This window comes from Lutjanus erythropterus, chromosome 15 (assembly GCF_056507025.1).
Source record: "Lutjanus erythropterus isolate fLutEry1 chromosome 15, fLutEry1.hap2, whole genome shotgun sequence".
NCBI lineage: Eukaryota > Metazoa > Chordata > Actinopteri > Lutjaniformes > Lutjanidae > Lutjanus > Lutjanus erythropterus.
Genome location: NC_139331.1, coordinates 1386952 through 1405785, shown reverse-complemented (window position 1 = coordinate 1405785; position 18834 = coordinate 1386952). Strand labels below are relative to the sequence as shown.

The 18834-nt window shown below is 56.8% G+C and overlaps 21 non-coding genes across 21 annotated transcripts; 7 read left to right on the top strand and 14 right to left on the bottom strand.

The window, feature by feature from the left end:
* The first annotated feature begins 240 nt into the window (after positions 1 to 240).
* Positions 241 to 312, top strand: trnad-guc (transfer RNA aspartic acid (anticodon GUC)). The gene has a single exon. It is a non-coding gene; the product is annotated as a tRNA-Asp (tRNA).
* A 205-nt stretch (positions 313 to 517) lies between these two features.
* Positions 518 to 590, bottom strand: trnav-cac (transfer RNA valine (anticodon CAC)). Its single transcript has one exon. It is a non-coding gene; the product is annotated as a tRNA-Val (tRNA).
* Positions 591 to 1678: 1088 nt separating this feature from the next.
* trnav-aac (transfer RNA valine (anticodon AAC)) lies at positions 1679 to 1751 on the bottom strand. The gene has a single exon. It is a non-coding gene; the product is annotated as a tRNA-Val (tRNA).
* A 1211-nt stretch (positions 1752 to 2962) lies between these two features.
* Positions 2963 to 3034, top strand: trnad-guc (transfer RNA aspartic acid (anticodon GUC)). Its single transcript has one exon. It is a non-coding gene; the product is annotated as a tRNA-Asp (tRNA).
* A 205-nt stretch (positions 3035 to 3239) lies between these two features.
* Positions 3240 to 3312, bottom strand: trnav-cac (transfer RNA valine (anticodon CAC)). Its single transcript has one exon. It is a non-coding gene; the product is annotated as a tRNA-Val (tRNA).
* Positions 3313 to 4400: 1088 nt separating this feature from the next.
* Positions 4401 to 4473, bottom strand: trnav-aac (transfer RNA valine (anticodon AAC)). Its single transcript has one exon. It is a non-coding gene; the product is annotated as a tRNA-Val (tRNA).
* A 1212-nt stretch (positions 4474 to 5685) lies between these two features.
* trnad-guc (transfer RNA aspartic acid (anticodon GUC)) lies at positions 5686 to 5757 on the top strand. The gene has a single exon. It is a non-coding gene; the product is annotated as a tRNA-Asp (tRNA).
* Positions 5758 to 5962: 205 nt separating this feature from the next.
* Positions 5963 to 6035, bottom strand: trnav-cac (transfer RNA valine (anticodon CAC)). Its single transcript has one exon. It is a non-coding gene; the product is annotated as a tRNA-Val (tRNA).
* A 1088-nt stretch (positions 6036 to 7123) lies between these two features.
* On the bottom strand, positions 7124 to 7196 carry trnav-aac (transfer RNA valine (anticodon AAC)). The gene has a single exon. It is a non-coding gene; the product is annotated as a tRNA-Val (tRNA).
* Positions 7197 to 8408: 1212 nt separating this feature from the next.
* On the top strand, positions 8409 to 8480 carry trnad-guc (transfer RNA aspartic acid (anticodon GUC)). Its single transcript has one exon. It is a non-coding gene; the product is annotated as a tRNA-Asp (tRNA).
* A 205-nt stretch (positions 8481 to 8685) lies between these two features.
* On the bottom strand, positions 8686 to 8758 carry trnav-cac (transfer RNA valine (anticodon CAC)). Its single transcript has one exon. It is a non-coding gene; the product is annotated as a tRNA-Val (tRNA).
* A 1088-nt stretch (positions 8759 to 9846) lies between these two features.
* Positions 9847 to 9919, bottom strand: trnav-aac (transfer RNA valine (anticodon AAC)). The gene has a single exon. It is a non-coding gene; the product is annotated as a tRNA-Val (tRNA).
* A 1212-nt stretch (positions 9920 to 11131) lies between these two features.
* trnad-guc (transfer RNA aspartic acid (anticodon GUC)) lies at positions 11132 to 11203 on the top strand. Its single transcript has one exon. It is a non-coding gene; the product is annotated as a tRNA-Asp (tRNA).
* Positions 11204 to 11416: 213 nt separating this feature from the next.
* trnav-cac (transfer RNA valine (anticodon CAC)) lies at positions 11417 to 11489 on the bottom strand. The gene has a single exon. It is a non-coding gene; the product is annotated as a tRNA-Val (tRNA).
* A 1088-nt stretch (positions 11490 to 12577) lies between these two features.
* trnav-aac (transfer RNA valine (anticodon AAC)) lies at positions 12578 to 12650 on the bottom strand. The gene has a single exon. It is a non-coding gene; the product is annotated as a tRNA-Val (tRNA).
* A 1211-nt stretch (positions 12651 to 13861) lies between these two features.
* Positions 13862 to 13933, top strand: trnad-guc (transfer RNA aspartic acid (anticodon GUC)). Its single transcript has one exon. It is a non-coding gene; the product is annotated as a tRNA-Asp (tRNA).
* Positions 13934 to 14138: 205 nt separating this feature from the next.
* Positions 14139 to 14211, bottom strand: trnav-cac (transfer RNA valine (anticodon CAC)). Its single transcript has one exon. It is a non-coding gene; the product is annotated as a tRNA-Val (tRNA).
* A 1088-nt stretch (positions 14212 to 15299) lies between these two features.
* Positions 15300 to 15372, bottom strand: trnav-aac (transfer RNA valine (anticodon AAC)). The gene has a single exon. It is a non-coding gene; the product is annotated as a tRNA-Val (tRNA).
* A 1212-nt stretch (positions 15373 to 16584) lies between these two features.
* Positions 16585 to 16656, top strand: trnad-guc (transfer RNA aspartic acid (anticodon GUC)). Its single transcript has one exon. It is a non-coding gene; the product is annotated as a tRNA-Asp (tRNA).
* Positions 16657 to 16861: 205 nt separating this feature from the next.
* trnav-cac (transfer RNA valine (anticodon CAC)) lies at positions 16862 to 16934 on the bottom strand. The gene has a single exon. It is a non-coding gene; the product is annotated as a tRNA-Val (tRNA).
* A 1088-nt stretch (positions 16935 to 18022) lies between these two features.
* Positions 18023 to 18095, bottom strand: trnav-aac (transfer RNA valine (anticodon AAC)). The gene has a single exon. It is a non-coding gene; the product is annotated as a tRNA-Val (tRNA).
* Positions 18096 to 18834: the final 739 nt, after the last annotated feature.

Below are 18834 nucleotides of genomic sequence, written 5' to 3'. Positions count from 1 at the left end.
TCCCATCCAACCATCATCCTGTGAGACTCCCCAGTCGGCACTGTGGACTCCTTGCGCTTCCTGGACGCCACCATCACCCAGGACCTCAAGGGGGAGCTCAACATCAGCTGAAGATCAGGAAAAAATGCCTGGCCGTCCTTCTACGTGTTAAAGGCCTCCTTGCATGTTTCCGTATACTCCCCCTAAGTGCTGGAACAGCGCCACCAGCCGGTTTACAGGCCAAGCAGGGCGCTGCGGGGTTCCTCGTTAGTATAGTGGACAGTATCTCCGCCTGTCACGCGGAAGACCGGGGTTCGATTCCCCGACGGGGAGGTTTTCCTTTTCCCGCAGCTGCCTACTGCTCACCAGAGAGGGCAAAAGTTGCTGCCGCCCCGTGTCCTTTTGTCCAAGTGAGGGCATAGGCCGCTGCGCCTATCAAAAAACAGCAGCGGTTTCCTTGGACTGGCGCTGAGCACCGTGCGGGCGTGTGACGATGTGACTGACCACAGCTTGGCCTGAATGCCCAAGCAAAGAAGAGTGTTTCCGCCCGGTTTCGAACCGGGGACCTTTCGCGTGTGAGGCGAACGTGATAACCACTACACTACGGAAACATGCCTGAAGGCCGGCCTGGCTCGTACCCGCGTACACGCGCCTGCTCAGCGAGCGGCAAAACCTGCCGACCGCCGTGATGAAGAGGGAGCTGAGCCGGTAGGCAAAGTTTTCCATTTAGCGGCCGATATACGCGGCTGCCCTCACCTATGGTCATGGGCTTTTGGGTGGTGACCAAAATGATGGGGCTGCGAATAAAAGTGGCTGAAATGAGTTTCCTCCTCAGGGTGGCTTGGCTCAGCCTCACGTACAGGGTGAGGCTGAGCCAAGCCACCCGTAAGGAGATCGGAGTAGAAACGCTGCACCTTTTGCGTCGAAAGGAGCCAGTGGAGGGGGTTCGGGCGTCTGACTAGGATGCCTCCTGGACGTCTTCGTCTGGAGGTTTTGCCGGGCACGTCCAACTGGGAGGAGACGCTGGGGTCGAGCCAGAAGTCGCCGGAGGGATCCCGCATCTCATCTGGCCTGGGAATGCCTCGGGGGCGACCCCACCGGAGGGAGCCGGAAAGCGTTGCTGGGGAGAGGGACGTCTGGAGCACCCCGCTTAGCCTGCTGCCACCGCACACTGACCCCGGACGAACGGAGGAAAATGCCCGGATGGATGGAGAGGGGACGAGGGGTTTTAAACTGGATTCGGTCACACTTGCTGTCTCGGGGATTGGAGTGACAGTAACTGCTGCAGGCACGGGACCGTGAAGGTCTACTGTATTTGAAACGCTCCTTGAGCGGGGATCTGGCCATTCGTAGACAAAGGTCGGCTCTGGCCTTGTTCCAGCCCTCCTGTCGTCGGGGCAAAAACAACAGCAGCAACAACAAAGAAAGATGCAAGCAGCTGAGCAGGGGGGAAAAAACAAAGAAAAACAAAACAAAAGCAGAAAGTTGGCCAAGCAGGAACAGGCAATGTGCTCTAAGTTAAAGACATTTGGCAGAAGGCTGACCGTAGGGAAGGAGGGAAGTCGCTAGTCCCCGTCCGCTTTCTTCGTTGTCTCCAGAGAGATAAACGGCCGCGATTCATATTGTTTCGTGCTCTGCGTCGCCGGGGGTACTGATGACTTTGCCGCGTGCTTTTTGTGGAAGCACCAATAGCAAAGACTGTTTCCGCCCGGTTTCGAACCGGGGACCTTTCGCGTGTTAGGCGAACGTGATGACCACTACACTACGGAAACCAGGCGCCAACTTGCCACCTGTGCACGCGTGCCGCCGAAGCGACCTGTGTGCTGACCCGCAAACGTTTACAATGCCAGGCAACACGGTCATTTTACGTGTCGAGGATAGCCTTTTTTTTTTTTTTTTTTTTTTTTTTTTCTCTCCTCCCTTTCACACGAAGGATCCCTACCCATCAATAGCGCTACTGGTTGCTGAAGTTGTTCAGTCAAAGCCTTCTCCTCCCCCGGCGTCTTTGCGTCCTTCGCGCCGGTCGGCGTTCACATGCCACCGCAGGCCAACGTGTAGGGGGCACGGGGCAAGCTTTCCGACCGGGTACCGCCTTCGGAGCGGACAAGCCCGGGCGCGGTAGTGATTGTCCGCGGCAACTTTAACAAAGGTAATCTAAGTCATAAACTTCCCAAATACAGAGCGTCTATGAAATGTACGACCAGAGAGGAGAATGCTTTGAATCGTTGTGTCGCCGCAATCGGATGCGCCTATCACAGCGTCCCGCACGCTGTACAGGGACACTCTGACCACGTCGTGGTCCACCCGGTCCCTGCACACGGGCCGAAATTAAAAGCTCTCCACAGCGGCTGTGAGGACAGCAAAGAAGTTGAACGGCGAAGCCGTGGAGGAGCCTGGACTTGGGGCTTGGACTGCCCCGACTGGTATGTTTTCAGGACTGCTACCGACAGCCTGGGTGAGGACGTAGAGACTGCGACGTCTTGCAACGGCTTCTGGGAAGACTTTAGGTTTAGCAAGGCGGTGAGAGAAGCGAAGCGACAGTACTCTGAGAGACTTCACCAGCGGCTCCCGGCTAACGACCGTGCTTGACAAGACACCACTGTCGTTGGGCTCATCTCCGGTGGGGTTGAGTCTGCCTACAGGTGGGAGGCTGACCATCCGATGACCTGGTGCGGGCAGCGCAACGTGGAGCTACAAGCTCTAAAGACAGCACAGATGGTTGTGTATTTCAGACAGAGCGCCTTCCCATCCAACCATCATCCTGTGAGACTCCCCAGTCGGCACTGTGGACTCCTTGCGCTTCCTGGACGCCACCATCACCCAGGACCTCAAGGGGGAGCTCAACATCAGCTGAAGATCAGGAAAAAATGCCTGGCCGTCCTTCTACGTGTTAAAGGCCTCCTTGCATGTTTCCGTATATTCCCCCTAAGTGCTGGAACAGCGCCACCAGCCGGTTTACAGGCCAAGCAGGGCGCTGCGGGGTTCCTCGTTAGTATAGTGGACAGTATCTCCGCCTGTCACGCGGAAGACCGGGGTTCGATTCCCCGACGGGGAGGTTTTCCTTTTCCCGCAGCTGCCTACTGCTCACCAGAGAGGGCAAAAGTTGCTGCCGCCCAGTGTCCTTTTGTCCAAGTGAGGGCATAGGCCGCTGCGCCTATCAACAAACAGCAGCGGTTTCCTTGGACTGGCGCTGAGCACCGTGCGGGCGTGTGACGATGTGACTGACCACAGCTTGGCCTGAATGCCCAAGCAAAGAAGAGTGTTTCCGCCCGGTTTCGAACCGGGGACCTTTCGCGTGTGAGGCGAACGTGATAACCACTACACTACGGAAACATGCCTGAAGGCCGGCCTGGCTCGTACCCGCGTACACGCGCCTGCTCAGCGAGCGGCAAAACCTGCCGACCGCCGTGATGAAGAGGGAGCTGAGCCGGTAGGCAAAGTTTTCCATTTAGCGGCCGATATACGCGGCTGCCCTCACCTATGGTCATGGGCTTTTGGGTGGTGACCAAAATGATGGGGCTGCGAATAAAAGTGGCTGAAATGAGTTTCCTCCTCAGGGTGGCTTGGCTCAGCCTCACGTACAGGGTGAGGCTGAGCCAAGCCACCCGTAAGGAGATCGGAGTAGAAACGCTGCACCTTTTGCGTCGAAAGGAGCCAGTGGAGGGGGTTCGGGCGTCTGACTAGGATGCCTCCTGGACGTCTTCGTCTGGAGGTTTTGCCGGGCACGTCCAACTGGGAGGAGACGCTGGGGTCGAGCCAGAAGTCGCCGGAGGGATCCCGCATCTCATCTGGCCTGGGAATGCCTCGGGGGCGACCCCACCGGAGGGAGCCGGAAAGCGTTGCTGGGGAGAGGGACGTCTGGAGCACCCCGCTTAGCCTGCTGCCACCGCACACTGACCCCGGACGAACGGAGGAAAATGCCCGGATGGATGGAGAGGGGACGAGGGGTTTTAAACTGGATTCGGTCACACTTGCTGTCTCGGGGATTGGAGTGACAGTAACTGCTGCAGGCACGGGACCGTGAAGGTCTACTGTATTTGAAACGCTCCTTGAGCGGGGATCTGGCCATTCGTAGACAAAGGTCGGCTCTGGCCTTGTTCCAGCCCTCCTGTCGTCGGGGCAAAAACAACAGCAGCAACAACAAAGAAAGATGCAAGCAGCTGAGCAGGGGGGAAAAAACAAAGAAAAACAAAACAAAAGCAGAAAGTTGGCCAAGCAGGAACAGGCAATGTGCTCTAAGTTAAAGACATTTGGCAGAAGGCTGACCGTAGGGAAGGAGGGAAGTCGCTAGTCCCTGTCCGCTTTCTTCGTTGTCTCCAGAGAGATAAACGGCCGCGATTCATATTGTTTCGTGCTCTGCGTCGCCGGGGGTACTGATGACTTTGCCGCGTGCTTTTTGTGGAAGCACCAATAGCAAAGACTGTTTCCGCCCGGTTTCGAACCGGGGACCTTTCGCGTGTTAGGCGAACGTGATGACCACTACACTACGGAAACCAGGCGCCAACTTGCCACCTGTGCACGCGTGCCGCCGAAGCGACCTGTGTGCTGACCCGCAAACGTTTACAATGCCAGGCAACACGGTCATTTTACGTGTCGAGGATAGCCTTTTTTTTTTTTTTTTTTTTTTTTTTTTTCTCTCCTCCCTTTCACACGAAGGATCCCTACCCATCAATAGCGCTACTGGTTGCTGAAGTTGTTCAGTCAAAGCCTTCTCCTCCCCCGGCGTCTTTGCGTCCTTCGCGCCGGTCGGCGTTCACATGCCACCGCAGGCCAACGTGTAGGGGGCACGGGGCAAGCTTTCCGACCGGGTACCGCCTTCGGAGCGGACAAGCCCGGGCGCGGTAGTGATTGTCCGCGGCAACTTTAACAAAGGTAATCTAAGTCATAAACTTCCCAAATACAGAGCGTCTATGAAATGTACGACCAGAGAGGAGAATGCTTTGAATCGTTGTGTCGCCGCAATCGGATGCGCCTATCACAGCGTCCCGCACGCTGTACAGGGACACTCTGACCACGTCGTGGTCCACCCGGTCCCTGCACACGGGCCGAAATTAAAAGCTCTCCACAGCGGCTGTGAGGACAGCAAAGAAGTTGAACGGCGAAGCCGTGGAGGAGCCTGGACTTGGGGCTTGGACTGCCCCGACTGGTATGTTTTCAGGACTGCTACCGACAGCCTGGGTGAGGACGTAGAGACTGCGACGTCTTGCAACGGCTTCTGGGAAGACTTTAGGTTTAGCAAGGCGGTGAGAGAAGCGAAGCGACAGTACTCTGAGAGACTTCACCAGCGGCTCCCGGCTAACGACCGTGCTTGACAAGACACCACTGTCGTTGGGCTCATCTCCGGTGGGGTTGAGTCTGCCTACAGGTGGGAGGCTGACCATCCGATGACCTGGTGCGGGCAGCGCAACGTGGAGCTACAAGCTCTAAAGACAGCACAGATGGTTGTGTATTTCAGACAGAGCGCCTTCCCATCCAACCATCATCCTGTGAGACTCCCCAGTCGGCACTGTGGACTCCTTGCGCTTCCTGGACGCCACCATCACCCAGGACCTCAAGGGGGAGCTCAACATCAGCTGAAGATCAGGAAAAAATGCCTGGCCGTCCTTCTACGTGTTAAAGGCCTCCTTGCATGTTTCCGTATATTCCCCCTAAGTGCTGGAACAGCGCCACCAGCCGGTTTACAGGCCAAGCAGGGCGCTGCGGGGTTCCTCGTTAGTATAGTGGACAGTATCTCCGCCTGTCACGCGGAAGACCGGGGTTCGATTCCCCGACGGGGAGGTTTTCCTTTTCCCGCAGCTGCCTACTGCTCACCAGAGAGGGCAAAAGTTGCTGCCGCCCAGTGTCCTTTTGTCCAAGTGAGGGCATAGGCCGCTGCGCCTATCAACAAACAGCAGCGGTTTCCTTGGACTGGCGCTGAGCACCGTGCGGGCGTGTGACGATGTGACTGACCACAGCTTGGCCTGAATGCCCAAGCAAAGAAGAGTGTTTCCGCCCGGTTTCGAACCGGGGACCTTTCGCGTGTGAGGCGAACGTGATAACCACTACACTACGGAAACATGCCTGAAGGCCGGCCTGGCTCGTACCCGCGTACACGCGCCTGCTCAGCGAGCGGCAAAACCTGCCGACCGCCGTGATGAAGAGGGAGCTGAGCCGGTAGGCAAAGTTTTCCATTTAGCGGCCGATATACGCGGCTGCCCTCACCTATGGTCATGGGCTTTTGGGTGGTGACCAAAATGATGGGGCTGCGAATAAAAGTGGCTGAAATGAGTTTCCTCCTCAGGGTGGCTTGGCTCAGCCTCACGTACAGGGTGAGGCTGAGCCAAGCCACCCGTAAGGAGATCGGAGTAGAAACGCTGCACCTTTTGCGTCGAAAGGAGCCAGTGGAGGGGGTTCGGGCGTCTGACTAGGATGCCTCCTGGACGTCTTCGTCTGGAGGTTTTGCCGGGCACGTCCAACTGGGAGGAGACGCTGGGGTCGAGCCAGAAGTCGCCGGAGGGATCCCGCATCTCATCTGGCCTGGGAATGCCTCGGGGGCGACCCCACCGGAGGGAGCCGGAAAGCGTTGCTGGGGAGAGGGACGTCTGGAGCACCCCGCTTAGCCTGCTGCCACCGCACACTGACCCCGGACGAACGGAGGAAAATGCCCGGATGGATGGAGAGGGGACGAGGGGTTTTAAACTGGATTCGGTCACACTTGCTGTCTCGGGGATTGGAGTGACAGTAACTGCTGCAGGCACGGGACCGTGAAGGTCTACTGTATTTGAAACGCTCCTTGAGCGGGGATCTGGCCATTCGTAGACAAAGGTCGGCTCTGGCCTTGTTCCAGCCCTCCTGTCGTCGGGGCAAAAACAACAGCAGCAACAACAAAGAAAGATGCAAGCAGCTGAGCAGGGGGGAAAAAACAAAGAAAAACAAAACAAAAGCAGAAAGTTGGCCAAGCAGGAACAGGCAATGTGCTCTAAGTTAAAGACATTTGGCAGAAGGCTGACCGTAGGGAAGGAGGGAAGTCGCTAGTCCCTGTCCGCTTTCTTCGTTGTCTCCAGAGAGATAAACGGCCGCGATTCATATTGTTTCGTGCTCTGCGTCGCCGGGGGTACTGATGACTTTGCCGCGTGCTTTTTGTGGAAGCACCAATAGCAAAGACTGTTTCCGCCCGGTTTCGAACCGGGGACCTTTCGCGTGTTAGGCGAACGTGATGACCACTACACTACGGAAACCAGGCGCCAACTTGCCACCTGTGCACGCGTGCCGCCGAAGCGACCTGTGTGCTGACCCGCAAACGTTTACAATGCCAGGCAACACGGTCATTTTACGTGTCGAGGATAGCCTTTTTTTTTTTTTTTTTTTTTTTTTTTTTCTCTCCTCCCTTTCACACGAAGGATCCCTACCCATCAATAGCGCTACTGGTTGCTGAAGTTGTTCAGTCAAAGCCTTCTCCTCCCCCGGCGTCTTTGCGTCCTTCGCGCCGGTCGGCGTTCACATGCCACCGCAGGCCAACGTGTAGGGGGCACGGGGCAAGCTTTCCGACCGGGTACCGCCTTCGGAGCGGACAAGCCCGGGCGCGGTAGTGATTGTCCGCGGCAACTTTAACAAAGGTAATCTAAGTCATAAACTTCCCAAATACAGAGCGTCTATGAAATGTACGACCAGAGAGGAGAATGCTTTGAATCGTTGTGTCGCCGCAATCGGATGCGCCTATCACAGCGTCCCGCACGCTGTACAGGGACACTCTGACCACGTCGTGGTCCACCCGGTCCCTGCACACGGGCCGAAATTAAAAGCTCTCCACAGCGGCTGTGAGGACAGCAAAGAAGTTGAACGGCGAAGCCGTGGAGGAGCCTGGACTTGGGGCTTGGACTGCCCCGACTGGTATGTTTTCAGGACTGCTACCGACAGCCTGGGTGAGGACGTAGAGACTGCGACGTCTTGCAACGGCTTCTGGGAAGACTTTAGGTTTAGCAAGGCGGTGAGAGAAGCGAAGCGACAGTACTCTGAGAGACTTCACCAGCGGCTCCCGGCTAACGACCGTGCTTGACAAGACACCACTGTCGTTGGGCTCATCTCCGGTGGGGTTGAGTCTGCCTACAGGTGGGAGGCTGACCATCCGATGACCTGGTGCGGGCAGCGCAACGTGGAGCTACAAGCTCTAAAGACAGCACAGATGGTTGTGTATTTCAGACAGAGCGCCTTCCCATCCAACCATCATCCTGTGAGACTCCCCAGTCGGCACTGTGGACTCCTTGCGCTTCCTGGACGCCACCATCACCCAGGACCTCAAGGGGGAGCTCAACATCAGCTGAAGATCAGGAAAAAATGCCTGGCCGTCCTTCTACGTGTTAAAGGCCTCCTTGCATGTTTCCGTATATTCCCCCTAAGTGCTGGAACAGCGCCACCAGCCGGTTTACAGGCCAAGCAGGGCGCTGCGGGGTTCCTCGTTAGTATAGTGGACAGTATCTCCGCCTGTCACGCGGAAGACCGGGGTTCGATTCCCCGACGGGGAGGTTTTCCTTTTCCCGCAGCTGCCTACTGCTCACCAGAGAGGGCAAAAGTTGCTGCCGCCCAGTGTCCTTTTGTCCAAGTGAGGGCATAGGCCGCTGCGCCTATCAACAAACAGCAGCGGTTTCCTTGGACTGGCGCTGAGCACCGTGCGGGCGTGTGACGATGTGACTGACCACAGCTTGGCCTGAATGCCCAAGCAAAGAAGAGTGTTTCCGCCCGGTTTCGAACCGGGGACCTTTCGCGTGTGAGGCGAACGTGATAACCACTACACTACGGAAACATGCCTGAAGGCCGGCCTGGCTCGTACCCGCGTACACGCGCCTGCTCAGCGAGCGGCAAAACCTGCCGACCGCCGTGATGAAGAGGGAGCTGAGCCGGTAGGCAAAGTTTTCCATTTAGCGGCCGATATACGCGGCTGCCCTCACCTATGGTCATGGGCTTTTGGGTGGTGACCAAAATGATGGGGCTGCGAATAAAAGTGGCTGAAATGAGTTTCCTCCTCAGGGTGGCTTGGCTCAGCCTCACGTACAGGGTGAGGCTGAGCCAAGCCACCCGTAAGGAGATCGGAGTAGAAACGCTGCACCTTTTGCGTCGAAAGGAGCCAGTGGAGGGGGTTCGGGCGTCTGACTAGGATGCCTCCTGGACGTCTTCGTCTGGAGGTTTTGCCGGGCACGTCCAACTGGGAGGAGACGCTGGGGTCGAGCCAGAAGTCGCCGGAGGGATCCCGCATCTCATCTGGCCTGGGAATGCCTCGGGGGCGACCCCACCGGAGGGAGCCGGAAAGCGTTGCTGGGGAGAGGGACGTCTGGAGCACCCCGCTTAGCCTGCTGCCACCGCACACTGACCCCGGACGAACGGAGGAAAATGCCCGGATGGATGGAGAGGGGACGAGGGGTTTTAAACTGGATTCGGTCACACTTGCTGTCTCGGGGATTGGAGTGACAGTAACTGCTGCAGGCACGGGACCGTGAAGGTCTACTGTATTTGAAACGCTCCTTGAGCGGGGATCTGGCCATTCGTAGACAAAGGTCGGCTCTGGCCTTGTTCCAGCCCTCCTGTCGTCGGGGCAAAAACAACAGCAGCAACAACAAAGAAAGATGCAAGCAGCTGAGCAGGGGGGAAAAAACAAAGAAAAACAAAACAAAAGCAGAAAGTTGGCCAAGCAGGAACAGGCAATGTGCTCTAAGTTAAAGACATTTGGCAGAAGGCTGACCGTAGGGAAGGAGGGAAGTCGCTAGTCCCTGTCCGCTTTCTTCGTTGTCTCCAGAGAGATAAACGGCCGCGATTCATATTGTTTCGTGCTCTGCGTCGCCGGGGGTACTGATGACTTTGCCGCGTGCTTTTTGTGGAAGCACCAATAGCAAAGACTGTTTCCGCCCGGTTTCGAACCGGGGACCTTTCGCGTGTTAGGCGAACGTGATGACCACTACACTACGGAAACCAGGCGCCAACTTGCCACCTGTGCACGCGTGCCGCCGAAGCGACCTGTGTGCTGACCCGCAAACGTTTACAATGCCAGGCAACACGGTCATTTTACGTGTCGAGGATAGCCTTTTTTTTTTTTTTTTTTTTTTTTTTTTTCTCTCCTCCCTTTCACACGAAGGATCCCTACCCATCAATAGCGCTACTGGTTGCTGAAGTTGTTCAGTCAAAGCCTTCTCCTCCCCCGGCGTCTTTGCGTCCTTCGCGCCGGTCGGCGTTCACATGCCACCGCAGGCCAACGTGTAGGGGGCACGGGGCAAGCTTTCCGACCGGGTACCGCCTTCGGAGCGGACAAGCCCGGGCGCGGTAGTGATTGTCCGCGGCAACTTTAACAAAGGTAATCTAAGTCATAAACTTCCCAAATACAGAGCGTCTATGAAATGTACGACCAGAGAGGAGAATGCTTTGAATCGTTGTGTCGCCGCAATCGGATGCGCCTATCACAGCGTCCCGCACGCTGTACAGGGACACTCTGACCACGTCGTGGTCCACCCGGTCCCTGCACACGGGCCGAAATTAAAAGCTCTCCACAGCGGCTGTGAGGACAGCAAAGAAGTTGAACGGCGAAGCCGTGGAGGAGCCTGGACTTGGGGCTTGGACTGCCCCGACTGGTATGTTTTCAGGACTGCTACCGACAGCCTGGGTGAGGACGTAGAGACTGCGACGTCTTGCAACGGCTTCTGGGAAGACTTTAGGTTTAGCAAGGCGGTGAGAGAAGCGAAGCGACAGTACTCTGAGAGACTTCACCAGCGGCTCCCGGCTAACGACCGTGCTTGACAAGACACCACTGTCGTTGGGCTCATCTCCGGTGGGGTTGAGTCTGCCTACAGGTGGGAGGCTGACCATCCGATGACCTGGTGCGGGCAGCGCAACGTGGAGCTACAAGCTCTAAAGACAGCACAGATGGTTGTGTATTTCAGACAGAGCGCGTTCCCATCCAACCATCATCCTGTGAGACTCCCCAGTCGGCACTGTGGACTCCTTGCGCTTCCTGGACGCCACCATCACCCAGGACCTCAAGGGGGAGCTCAACATCAGCTGAAGATCAGGAAAAAATGCCTGGCCGTCCTTCTACGTGTTAAAGGCCTCCTTGCATGTTTCCGTATACTCCCCCTAAGTGCTGGAACAGCGCCACCAGCCGGTTTACAGGCCAAGCAGGGCGCTGCGGGGTTCCTCGTTAGTATAGTGGACAGTATCTCCGCCTGTCACGCGGAAGACCGGGGTTCGATTCCCCGACGGGGAGGTTTTCCTTTTCCCGCAGCTGCCTACTGCTCACCAGAGAGGGCAAAAGTTGCTGCCGCCCCGTGTCCTTTTGTCCAAGTGAGGGCATAGGCCGCTGCGCCTATCAACAAGCAGCAGCGGTTTCCTTGGACGGCGTACACGGCGCTGAGCACCGTGCGGGCGTGTGACGATGTGACTGACCACAGCTTGGCCTGAATGCCCAAGCAAAGAAGAGTGTTTCCGCCCGGTTTCGAACCGGGGACCTTTCGCGTGTGAGGCGAACGTGATAACCACTACACTACGGAAACATGCCTGAAGGCCGGCCTGGCTCGTACCCGCGTACACGCGCCTGCTCAGCGAGCGGCAAAACCTGCCGACCGCCGTGATGAAGAGGGAGCTGAGCCGGTAGGCAAAGTTTTCCATTTAGCGGCCGATATACGCGGCTGCCCTCACCTATGGTCATGGGCTTTTGGGTGGTGACCAAAATGATGGGGCTGCGAATAAAAGTGGCTGAAATGAGTTTCCTCCTCAGGGTGGCTTGGCTCAGCCTCACGTACAGGGTGAGGCTGAGCCAAGCCACCCGTAAGGAGATCGGAGTAGAAACGCTGCACCTTTTGCGTCGAAAGGAGCCAGTGGAGGGGGTTCGGGCGTCTGACTAGGATGCCTCCTGGACGTCTTCGTCTGGAGGTTTTGCCGGGCACGTCCAACTGGGAGGAGACGCTGGGGTCGAGCCAGAAGTCGCCGGAGGGATCCCGCATCTCATCTGGCCTGGGAATGCCTCGGGGGCGACCCCACCGGAGGGAGCCGGAAAGCGTTGCTGGGGAGAGGGACGTCTGGAGCACCCCGCTTAGCCTGCTGCCACCGCACACTGACCCCGGACGAACGGAGGAAAATGCCCGGATGGATGGAGAGGGGACGAGGGGTTTTAAACTGGATTCGGTCACACTTGCTGTCTCGGGGATTGGAGTGACAGTAACTGCTGCAGGCACGGGACCGTGAAGGTCTACTGTATTTGAAACGCTCCTTGAGCGGGGATCTGGCCATTCGTAGACAAAGGTCGGCTCTGGCCTTGTTCCAGCCCTCCTGTCGTCGGGGCAAAAACAACAGCAGCAACAACAAAGAAAGATGCAAGCAGCTGAGCAGGGGGGAAAAAACAAAGAAAAACAAAACAAAAGCAGAAAGTTGGCCAAGCAGGAACAGGCAATGTGCTCTAAGTTAAAGACATTTGGCAGAAGGCTGACCGTAGGGAAGGAGGGAAGTCGCTAGTCCCTGTCCGCTTTCTTCGTTGTCTCCAGAGAGATAAACGGCCGCGATTCATATTGTTTCGTGCTCTGCGTCGCCGGGGGTACTGATGACTTTGCCGCGTGCTTTTTGTGGAAGCACCAATAGCAAAGACTGTTTCCGCCCGGTTTCGAACCGGGGACCTTTCGCGTGTTAGGCGAACGTGATGACCACTACACTACGGAAACCAGGCGCCAACTTGCCACCTGTGCACGCGTGCCGCCGAAGCGACCTGTGTGCTGACCCGCAAACGTTTACAATGCCAGGCAACACGGTCATTTTACGTGTCGAGGATAGCCTTTTTTTTTTTTTTTTTTTTTTTTTTTTCTCTCCTCCCTTTCACACGAAGGATCCCTACCCATCAATAGCGCTACTGGTTGCTGAAGTTGTTCAGTCAAAGCCTTCTCCTCCCCCGGCGTCTTTGCGTCCTTCGCGCCGGTCGGCGTTCACATGCCACCGCAGGCCAACGTGTAGGGGGCACGGGGCAAGCTTTCCGACCGGGTACCGCCTTCGGAGCGGACAAGCCCGGGCGCGGTAGTGATTGTCCGCGGCAACTTTAACAAAGGTAATCTAAGTCATAAACTTCCCAAATACAGAGCGTCTATGAAATGTACGACCAGAGAGGAGAATGCTTTGAATCGTTGTGTCGCCGCAATCGGATGCGCCTATCACAGCGTCCCGCACGCTGTACAGGGACACTCTGACCACGTCGTGGTCCACCCGGTCCCTGCACACGGGCCGAAATTAAAAGCTCTCCACAGCGGCTGTGAGGACAGCAAAGAAGTTGAACGGCGAAGCCGTGGAGGAGCCTGGACTTGGGGCTTGGACTGCCCCGACTGGTATGTTTTCAGGACTGCTACCGACAGCCTGGGTGAGGACGTAGAGACTGCGACGTCTTGCAACGGCTTCTGGGAAGACTTTAGGTTTAGCAAGGCGGTGAGAGAAGCGAAGCGACAGTACTCTGAGAGACTTCACCAGCGGCTCCCGGCTAACGACCGTGCTTGACAAGACACCACTGTCGTTGGGCTCATCTCCGGTGGGGTTGAGTCTGCCTACAGGTGGGAGGCTGACCATCCGATGACCTGGTGCGGGCAGCGCAACGTGGAGCTACAAGCTCTAAAGACAGCACAGATGGTTGTGTATTTCAGACAGAGCGCCTTCCCATCCAACCATCATCCTGTGAGACTCCCCAGTCGGCACTGTGGACTCCTTGCGCTTCCTGGACGCCACCATCACCCAGGACCTCAAGGGGGAGCTCAACATCAGCTGAAGATCAGGAAAAAATGCCTGGCCGTCCTTCTACGTGTTAAAGGCCTCCTTGCATGTTTCCGTATATTCCCCCTAAGTGCTGGAACAGCGCCACCAGCCGGTTTACAGGCCAAGCAGGGCGCTGCGGGGTTCCTCGTTAGTATAGTGGACAGTATCTCCGCCTGTCACGCGGAAGACCGGGGTTCGATTCCCCGACGGGGAGGTTTTCCTTTTCCCGCAGCTGCCTACTGCTCACCAGAGAGGGCAAAAGTTGCTGCCGCCCAGTGTCCTTTTGTCCAAGTGAGGGCATAGGCCGCTGCGCCTATCAACAAACAGCAGCGGTTTCCTTGGACTGGCGCTGAGCACCGTGCGGGCGTGTGACGATGTGACTGACCACAGCTTGGCCTGAATGCCCAAGCAAAGAAGAGTGTTTCCGCCCGGTTTCGAACCGGGGACCTTTCGCGTGTGAGGCGAACGTGATAACCACTACACTACGGAAACATGCCTGAAGGCCGGCCTGGCTCGTACCCGCGTACACGCGCCTGCTCAGCGAGCGGCAAAACCTGCCGACCGCCGTGATGAAGAGGGAGCTGAGCCGGTAGGCAAAGTTTTCCATTTAGCGGCCGATATACGCGGCTGCCCTCACCTATGGTCATGGGCTTTTGGGTGGTGACCAAAATGATGGGGCTGCGAATAAAAGTGGCTGAAATGAGTTTCCTCCTCAGGGTGGCTTGGCTCAGCCTCACGTACAGGGTGAGGCTGAGCCAAGCCACCCGTAAGGAGATCGGAGTAGAAACGCTGCACCTTTTGCGTCGAAAGGAGCCAGTGGAGGGGGTTCGGGCGTCTGACTAGGATGCCTCCTGGACGTCTTCGTCTGGAGGTTTTGCCGGGCACGTCCAACTGGGAGGAGACGCTGGGGTCGAGCCAGAAGTCGCCGGAGGGATCCCGCATCTCATCTGGCCTGGGAATGCCTCGGGGGCGACCCCACCGGAGGGAGCCGGAAAGCGTTGCTGGGGAGAGGGACGTCTGGAGCACCCCGCTTAGCCTGCTGCCACCGCACACTGACCCCGGACGAACGGAGGAAAATGCCCGGATGGATGGAGAGGGGACGAGGGGTTTTAAACTGGATTCGGTCACACTTGCTGTCTCGGGGATTGGAGTGACAGTAACTGCTGCAGGCACGGGACCGTGAAGGTCTACTGTATTTGAAACGCTCCTTGAGCGGGGATCTGGCCATTCGTAGACAAAGGTCGGCTCTGGCCTTGTTCCAGCCCTCCTGTCGTCGGGGCAAAAACAACAGCAGCAACAACAAAGAAAGATGCAAGCAGCTGAGCAGGGGGGAAAAAACAAAGAAAAACAAAACAAAAGCAGAAAGTTGGCCAAGCAGGAACAGGCAATGTGCTCTAAGTTAAAGACATTTGGCAGAAGGCTGACCGTAGGGAAGGAGGGAAGTCGCTAGTCCCCGTCCGCTTTCTTCGTTGTCTCCAGAGAGATAAACGGCCGCGATTCATATTGTTTCGTGCTCTGCGTCGCCGGGGGTACTGATGACTTTGCCGCGTGCTTTTTGTGGAAGCACCAATAGCAAAGACTGTTTCCGCCCGGTTTCGAACCGGGGACCTTTCGCGTGTTAGGCGAACGTGATGACCACTACACTACGGAAACCAGGCGCCAACTTGCCACCTGTGCACGCGTGCCGCCGAAGCGACCTGTGTGCTGACCCGCAAACGTTTACAATGCCAGGCAACACGGTCATTTTACGTGTCGAGGATAGCCTTTTTTTTTTTTTTTTTTTTTTTTTTTTTCTCTCCTCCCTTTCACACGAAGGATCCCTACCCATCAATAGCGCTACTGGTTGCTGAAGTTGTTCAGTCAAAGCCTTCTCCTCCCCCGGCGTCTTTGCGTCCTTCGCGCCGGTCGGCGTTCACATGCCACCGCAGGCCAACGTGTAGGGGGCACGGGGCAAGCTTTCCGACCGGGTACCGCCTTCGGAGCGGACAAGCCCGGGCGCGGTAGTGATTGTCCGCGGCAACTTTAACAAAGGTAATCTAAGTCATAAACTTCCCAAATACAGAGCGTCTATGAAATGTACGACCAGAGAGGAGAATGCTTTGAATCGTTGTGTCGCCGCAATCGGATGCGCCTATCACAGCGTCCCGCACGCTGTACAGGGACACTCTGACCACGTCGTGGTCCACCCGGTCCCTGCACACGGGCCGAAATTAAAAGCTCTCCACAGCGGCTGTGAGGACAGCAAAGAAGTTGAACGGCGAAGCCGTGGAGGAGCCTGGACTTGGGGCTTGGACTGCCCCGACTGGTATGTTTTCAGGACTGCTACCGACAGCCTGGGTGAGGACGTAGAGACTGCGACGTCTTGCAACGGCTTCTGGGAAGACTTTAGGTTTAGCAAGGCGGTGAGAGAAGCGAAGCGACAGTACTCTGAGAGACTTCACCAGCGGCTCCCGGCTAACGACCGTGCTTGACAAGACACCACTGTCGTTGGGCTCATCTCCGGTGGGGTTGAGTCTGCCTACAGGTGGGAGGCTGACCATCCGATGACCTGGTGCGGGCAGCGCAACGTGGAGCTACAAGCTCTAAAGACAGCACAGATGGTTGTGTATTTCAGACAGAGCGCCTTCCCATCCAACCATCATCCTGTGAGACTCCCCAGTCGGCACTGTGGACTCCTTGCGCTTCCTGGACGCCACCATCACCCAGGACCTCAAGGGGGAGCTCAACATCAGCTGAAGATCAGGAAAAAATGCCTGGCCGTCCTTCTACGTGTTAAAGGCCTCCTTGCATGTTTCCGTATATTCCCCCTAAGTGCTGGAACAGCGCCACCAGCCGGTTTACAGGCCAAGCAGGGCGCTGCGGGGTTCCTCGTTAGTATAGTGGACAGTATCTCCGCCTGTCACGCGGAAGACCGGGGTTCGATTCCCCGACGGGGAGGTTTTCCTTTTCCCGCAGCTGCCTACTGCTCACCAGAGAGGGCAAAAGTTGCTGCCGCCCCGTGTCCTTTTGTCCAAGTGAGGGCATAGGCCGCTGCGCCTATCAACAAACAGCAGCGGTTTCCTTGGACTGGCGCTGAGCACCGTGCGGGCGTGTGACGATGTGACTGACCACAGCTTGGCCTGAATGCCCAAGCAAAGAAGAGTGTTTCCGCCCGGTTTCGAACCGGGGACCTTTCGCGTGTGAGGCGAACGTGATAACCACTACACTACGGAAACATGCCTGAAGACCGGCCTGGCTCGTACCCGCGTACACGCGCCTGCTCAGCGAGCGGCAAAACCTGCCGACCGCCGTGATGAAGAGGGAGCTGAGCCGGTAGGCAAAGTTTTCCATTTAGCGGCCGATATACGCGGCTGCCCTCAACTATGGTCATGGGCTTTTGGGTGGTGACCAAAATGATGGGGCTGCGAATAAAAGTGGCTGAAATGAGCTTCCTCCTCAGGGTGGCTTGGCTCAGCCTCACGTACAGGGTGAGGCTGAGCCAAGCCACCCGTAAGGAGATCGGAGTAGAAACGCTGCACCTTTTGCGTCGAAAGGAGCCAGTGGAGGGGGTTCGGGCGTCTGACTAGGATGCCTCCTGGACGTCTTCGTCTGGAGGTTTTGCCGGGCACGTCCAACTGGGAGGAGACGCTGGGGTCGAGCCAGAAGTCGCCGGAGGGATCCCGCATCTCATCTGGCCTGGGAATGCCTCGGGGGCGACCCCACCGGAGGGAGCCGGAAAGCGTTGCTGGGGAGAGGGACGTCTGGAGCACCCCGCTTAGCCTGCTGCCACCGCACACTGACCCCGGACGAACGGAGGAAAATGCCCGGATGGATGGAGAGGGGACGAGGGGTTTTAAACTGGATTCGGTCACACTTGCTGTCTCGGGGATTGGAGTGACAGTAACTGCTGCAGGCACGGGACCGTGAAGGTCTACTGTATTTGAAACGCTCCTTGAGCGGGGATCTGGCCATTCGTAGACAAAGGTCGGCTCTGGCCTTGTTCCAGCCCTCCTGTCGTCGGGGCAAAAACAACAGCAGCAACAACAAAGAAAGATGCAAGCAGCTGAGCAGGGGGGAAAAAACAAAGAAAAACAAAACAAAAGCAGAAAGTTGGCCAAGCAGGAACAGGCAATGTGCTCTAAGTTAAAGACATTTGGCAGAAGGCTGACCGTAGGGAAGGAGGGAAGTCGCTAGTCCCTGTCCGCTTTCTTCGTTGTCTCCAGAGAGATAAACGGCCGCGATTCATATTGTTTCGTGCTCTGCGTCGCCGGGGGTACTGATGACTTTGCCGCGTGCTTTTTGTGGAAGCACCAATAGCAAAGACTGTTTCCGCCCGGTTTCGAACCGGGGACCTTTCGCGTGTTAGGCGAACGTGATGACCACTACACTACGGAAACCAGGCGCCAACTTGCCACCTGTGCACGCGTGCCGCCGAAGCGACCTGTGTGCTGACCCGCAAACGTTTACAATGCCAGGCAACACGGTCATTTTACGTGTCGAGGATAGCCTTTTTTTTTTTTTTTTTTTTTTTTTTTTCTCTCCTCCCTTTCACACGAAGGATCCCTACCCATCAATAGCGCTACTGGTTGCTGAAGTTGTTCAGTCAAAGCCTTCTCCTCCCCCGGCGTCTTTGCGTCCTTCGCGCCGGTCGGCGTTCACATGCCACCGCAGGCCAACGTGTAGGGGGCACGGGGCAAGCTTTCCGACCGGGTACCGCCTTCGGAGCGGACAAGCCCGGGCGCGGTAGTGATTGTCCGCGGCAACTTTAACAAAGGTAATCTAAGTCATAAACTTCCCAAATACAGAGCGTCTATGAAATGTACGACCAGAGAGGAGAATGCTTTGAATCGTTGTGTCGCCGCAATCGGATGCGCCTATCACAGCGTCCCGCACGCTGTACAGGGACACTCTGACCACGTCGTGGTCCACCCGGTCCCTGCACACGGGCCGAAATTAAAAGCTCTCCACAGCGGCTGTGAGGACAGCAAAGAAGTTGAACGGCGAAGCCGTGGAGGAGCCTGGACTTGGGGCTTGGACTGCCCCGACTGGTATGTTTTCAGGACTGCTACCGACAGCCTGGGTGAGGACGTAGAGACTGCGACGTCTTGCAACGGCTTCTGGGAAGACTTTAGGTTT